The sequence below is a fragment of the Pinus tabuliformis genome, chromosome Q (genome assembly GCF_031772625.1).
Source record: "Pinus tabuliformis cultivar Carrire ecotype Pingquan chromosome Q, CPIR1, whole genome shotgun sequence".
Classification (NCBI taxonomy): Eukaryota; Viridiplantae; Streptophyta; class Pinopsida; order Pinales; family Pinaceae; genus Pinus; species Pinus tabuliformis.
This window is the reverse complement of record NC_142296.1, coordinates 1,129,853,124-1,129,858,947: the sequence shown is the minus strand read 5'-3', so window position 1 is coordinate 1,129,858,947 and position 5,824 is coordinate 1,129,853,124. Positions and strand designations below refer to the sequence as shown.

The window sequence follows — 5,824 nt, the reverse complement described above, 5'->3', positions numbered from 1 at the left end:
CATGGACCTAGACCATAGCAGCAGGGAATGAAAGGGACATCTCAGGCATACTAAAATCCCAACCAAGCCACTTCCATACCTTCTTGGGGCCCCCCTACTCATCCTTCCTAGTCCACACCTCCTCCTTGGTCCTATCCATCTCAATATCATGCCCAACCAGCTGCTCATTAATTCCACTCCTATACTCAGTCAAAACCTCAACAGAATGCATCTCATCAGGGGTGGAGGCCCCAATACAACTCTCCTCCCGCTCTTTTGCCTCCACCACCTACTCAACCTCAACCATTTCCTCCTGCTCCACCAAGGAAACCCCAAATGCCTGCTTAACCGAACCTGAACCTGAAGAACAGACAGGCTCAGCAAGTATACAGTGGGGAACCATCATGCCCAACCTATGCTGTGGAGATTCAAGAGATTAACCTAAGATCTAGGAAGGTTCTCCCAGATAGCCAGCCTCCCCCTCAAGAGGTTGAGGAAGATAAAGAGGAAAGTGAACCAAAAGCAATTCCACCCTTTCCTGAGAGACTATCCAGGGCTGCCATCGACGGAGTCACTCACTATTCATATGGTGAGGGATTTGATCCAACTGCAGGTTCCCCTCTGGCTACCTTGTTACGACTTCACCCCAGTCGAAGACCCCACCGTGGTATGCGCCAATAAGACCACCCCAACCATGGTGGGCCACACTAGTGGAACATATATAGATAGGGTGATCATTGGTCTGATGCTTCGGGCGAAATCAACTCCCAGGGTGTGATGGGCAGTGTGTACAGGGCCCAAGTACATATTCACCGCGGCATATTGATCTGCGATTACTAGCGATTCCAACTTCATGTTCTCGAGTTGCAGAGAACAATCTGAACTGAGGAAATCTTTCCAGATTCGCTCCACCTTACGGCCTTGCTTCCCATTGTCATTGCCATTGTAGCATGTGTGTGGCCCAGCCCATAAGGGCCATGCAGACTTGACGTCATCCCCACCTTCCTCCAGCATATCACTGGCAGTCTCTTGTGAGTGCAGCACGCACCTGCCTTCATAGGAGTGTCATCAATCAAAAAGAGGCACTTGCCTCCGAGAGTTCGCTTACTCACCCTCGCCCTTGAGAAGGGGCGATGACATTGATCCGTTAGCGCATGTCTCAGCAACACAAAACGAGGGTTTCGCTCATTATAGGACTTAACCAAACATCTCACGACACGAGCTGACGATAGCCATGCAGCACCTGTATGAATTTTCGCACCATCCCGTTAAGGACAGGCACACTTGTTCATATGTCAAGGGCTAGTAAGGTTTTGCGCGTTGTATCGAATTAAACCATATGCTCCACCGCTTGTGTAGGCCCCCGTCAATTCCTTTGAGTTTCAGTCTTGCGACCGTACTCCCCAGGCGGTTTCACGCGTTAGCTGGGCCCCTGATCTTAATCCTACCTAGTAGGCAAGCAGACCAAGGACGAACACTCATCGCTTACGGCATGGACTACCAGGGTATCTGATCCTGTTTTCTCCCCATGCTTTCACACCCCAGCGTCAGTGGGGACCCAAAGAACTGCCTTCGCGGTTGGCATTCCTTCGTATATATTAGGATTTAATCCCTCCACACGAAATTCCACTCTCCCCTATCTCACTCAAGTGAAATGGTCAAGAAAGCACCCCGCTAGTGTTTTGGCGACTTTCACTTTCCACCCTTTTCACCGCCTACGTGCCCTTTACACCCAGTCATTCTGAATAACACTTGCCCCCCCCCCCCCCCCCCGTATTACCGCGGCTGCTGGCACGGAGTTAGTCGGGGCTTCTTCCTCGAGCCTTGTCATGATCGAAACTCGACGAAAGAGCTTGACAAGCAACAGTGCCCTTCTTCACCCACGCGATATTGCTGGATCGGGCATGAGCCCATTGTCCAATATTCCCCACTATTGCCCCCTGAGGGAGTCTGGGCCGTGTCTCAGTCCCAATGTGGCTGATCATTCGAAAAGACTAGCTAAGCATCATTAGCTTGGTCAGCCTTTACCTAACCAACTACCTGATACTACGTGGGCTCATCGAACAACGCGAATTAGCTTGCTTTATGAATTATTCAGGATTTGGAGTGAACTATTCGGCAGATTCCCACGCGTTACGCACCCGTTCACCACTTTTCTTGTTGTGCCCCACCCCCAGCGCACCACTCACATATCATTTGAGTGAGTGAGCATGCGCTAGGAGGGGACCATTCATCTTGCCCTTCTGCCCCCACGTGGATGGATGGGGAAGCAAGCCACATTTGACTTGCATGTGTTAAGCATATAGCTAGCGTTCGTTCTGAGCCAGGATCAAACTCTTTTTTTGAGTATGATCTATTTTGAGCATCAAATGCCCCTCACCCATATGAATGAGTGAGTTACTCCTAAATAATATAGGGCCTTTCGAATGTCGGAAGCCTTCATATTCATATATTATATATGTCATTACGGTCATGATCGAATTCATGACGATCTCCCTGCCTGAATGAGATAGGTATTTACGCTTTAGCAGATCATGCATATATTATATATGTCATTATGCTATTTTGAGAGATCGAATTGTGAACTTCTTCCATTTCTTCCAATCATTCATTAGATATGTAATGAACCCAGAAAATCATATATTAGATATGTAATTATGCATTTATGATTATTTCATTCGACAATGCATATATTATATATGTAATTACATGGCATAAAATCAACTGGGAAATCAGTAGGTTCTTTAGTCCTATTTCTTCCCCTCTGGGCAAACGAAAGAAAGAACACAGGGCAGGCCAAATGAAACTCTTACACAAGGAGGAGAACTACAAGCAATGATCTAAGAGTTAAAGATAGCAGGACAAATGCCCCATGAGTGAAGGAACCAGCGATTTTCGAGGGGAGGAGCCGTTTTTTATGCGACACTACTATGGCGAAGAGTGAACCGATATTCAAGTCTTAATTCAAGTAAGGACATGTCCTTATCATCCCGATTGGGATAGACGGGCCTTACTCGCTACGGGTCAGCACCTCGGGCTCTCTTTCTGCGTCTGTCTACAAGCGGAAGGCGTTAATGAAAATGTTAAAGTCAAATAGCCATCAAATGCGAATTGATGTTGAGATGGAGTCCTTACAGAGGTACTTCTATTATCAGATGAGGCAGAACCAGAACCTGGAGATCAACCAAGGACTGACAGCTGGAACAAGAATTGGAGACTGCATGACTTGATTCCTCTTCTTCCACTGGGTGCTCAGGAAAGCGGGTAAGAGGTTTCTCCCATTAGGATGGTTGCTTCACATCTAGTGAATGAAGGTTTTTCTGAAAGCCAGTGCTAGAGTGGAAAGCTCCGTAGAATATGCCAGAAAGCTAAACGAAGAACCAAGACAGCCGCGGCAACAAGCATTCTTGATCTTGTGGGGGACTTACATAAGGAGAATTGTTATGACAGAAATAACAAGAAAGAACTCCATAAAGAACTAACCCAAAGGCGCTGACATGGTGGGCGAGTAAACCGATTCGATTAGTGGGCACGAATAATTATGCCTGGTTGAACGTTGGACTCCTCAAGACTCTTTCCCCTGTCAAGGGTCTCGGCTGACTGCGCTTTACCATCACTCAGGGGTCCAGACTCAAATTACCTGTAACTGCAAGGTTTAGTCGTACATGAGAAAGAATCGACTGCTCAAAACTTCCCATTCAAATTATATTATATGTCGTTCACTCCCTCTTAATTTGATCTATTAGCGGTTGGCCCAGCTACCCTAGTAGTCAAAGTCTTCCTTTCCCCTGCCCCACTCCTTGAAGCCGACCGAGAATCCGATGCTCCTATCTTTCGACCACGGGGAATCGACTAATCAACCAGTACAATGAAGCAGTCAAAGAGATCCCATTATTCGTGATCGGGGAAGGGCTCTCAGCCCATAATTCCAAAAGTCTTATATTAAGGTCCGGAGGGTTTGCACTTCTGAGGGCAAGGAATATATCGTCAAAATCTTTCGAAAGTGTATCCGTAGCTCGCTGTATTTACTTCTTTACTTATCCGGTATTTTCTTGCTCCAGTCTATCCTCAGACCATCTACTAAGAAATGAGGGTAGGGGAGACCCATGGTAATCTTCCTTTGACGCTTAAAGACCAGCCCTTATAAAAAAGAACGAGGTCTTCTGTTGCTTTACTTTGTAAGCCTAGGAGCTCCTGGTCATATATCAGGAAGTGGTGCTTTAGTTTCCGGTGTTGGGGTCAGTTAATCAGTAACTGGTGTGGGTGTTATATCATCAACCGCTGTTGGTGATCTTATTTGATCTTAGTCAAAATCCTAATGCAAGAAGGGGAAGGCGGTCGTGATAGGGAAAGGCTTTGCCTTATGCCATTTACCTTAAAAGTAAAGGGTTTAGAAAAATAGCATTCATTTCAAGAGATTCGGTAGAGGATTACACAACCATATCTGTCCTTACCTACACCTACGGATTAGTTATAAGAAAAGGTCGTTGATTGCTACTAAGAACCTAACATAACTTTTCAAAGACCACTTTGTAGAGGGCAGTTGCCGCTTTCAAAACTAGAACGAAGTTCGAATCGTATTCTATTCCTTCAGCCATACAATTATGGCATTGTGGATCTCATAAGACCTATGGTGCCATAATAAGAATTTCCAGATCAGGATTTCAAGATTCGAATTGAGTGAGGGAAATGGTTCTGCCATAATAGCTATGAAAAAGGGAAGTGGAATTTCACCACAAAAGGTAAGGAAGAACTGTGGTTCAACTCCACAGCATGGTTAGAGGAGCACCACAAGCCAATCAACCAACAAATAGATACGCTTCACAGCAGAAGGAATCCAGCTTTTGTTATCAAGAGTGCAAGTTCCCAACATCGCTCCGGTTGGAATTAGAGAAACTAAGTTCGTTTCGGTATGAGAAAATAACCAATCCTGAATAAGGGATAAGTCAGGCGTGTACAGACTATGGAATCGTTAAGTGATTTTCTTTACACAGCCCACCCCAGAAGAAACTGGACTTCTGCGAGAATTGAAACAGTTATGTGTAAAGATACCACTTCTCCAAGCCATAAAGGATGTGCCTATATACAATAGATGATCAAAGAGAAGTGATTCAGGCATCCAGATAGGCGCAAAAGAGATGCCCCAACCATCAATGTCATAGGACAACTATCCAACCTGATGTTGGAGCAGCTAATCTGTCCGAAATATTTAGACCCTGGAAGCCCAATAGTTGATGTCCACATCAATGGCACCATGATCCCACATACCTTGATTAATCTGGGATCTACCATTAATGTGATGAAAAAGGACACCATGCTCAAGCTCAAACTCCAGGGCTCCTTGAGAAATACCACGACAGTACTGCAGCTAGCAGACCGCTCCACCGTGACCCCTGAAGGGATTACGGAGGATGTGATGGTCTCCATTAATTCTTGGGAGTACCTGCTGATTTCTTGGTTCTCCAACCAAAAGCAAAGCTCACTGCGTATCCTCTCATCCTGGGAAGATCCTAGTTGGCCACTACCGATGCTTACCTCAGTTGCGGGCTAGGAACACGACCATCAAGAATGGTCATATGTCCAAGCAGCTAATCCTATACCGTCCTACCCAACCCCTGCTAGAACATGATCTACGTCTCTGGTTGGAGGAGGAGAATGAGGATGAAGCCTATTCTACACCATTGTGTGCAATAGAAACTGTCATGGGGGGGGAAACTGCAAAATGAGGATGATATCATTGGAAAGTTAATTTAGAATCCACCCCCCAGTATTTTGCGATTAGAAGATCTAGTGAAAGAAACCCAAGGCAATCCCCTAAATGATCTCTATGTGGCCGACCTGACCT

General features: G+C 45.9%; 1 pseudogene; it reads right to left on the bottom strand.

The window, feature by feature from the left end:
- Positions 1 to 575: 575 nt before the first annotated feature.
- LOC149223515 (18S ribosomal RNA) lies at positions 576 to 2,319 on the bottom strand (annotated as a pseudogene).
- Positions 2,320 to 5,824: the final 3,505 nt, after the last annotated feature.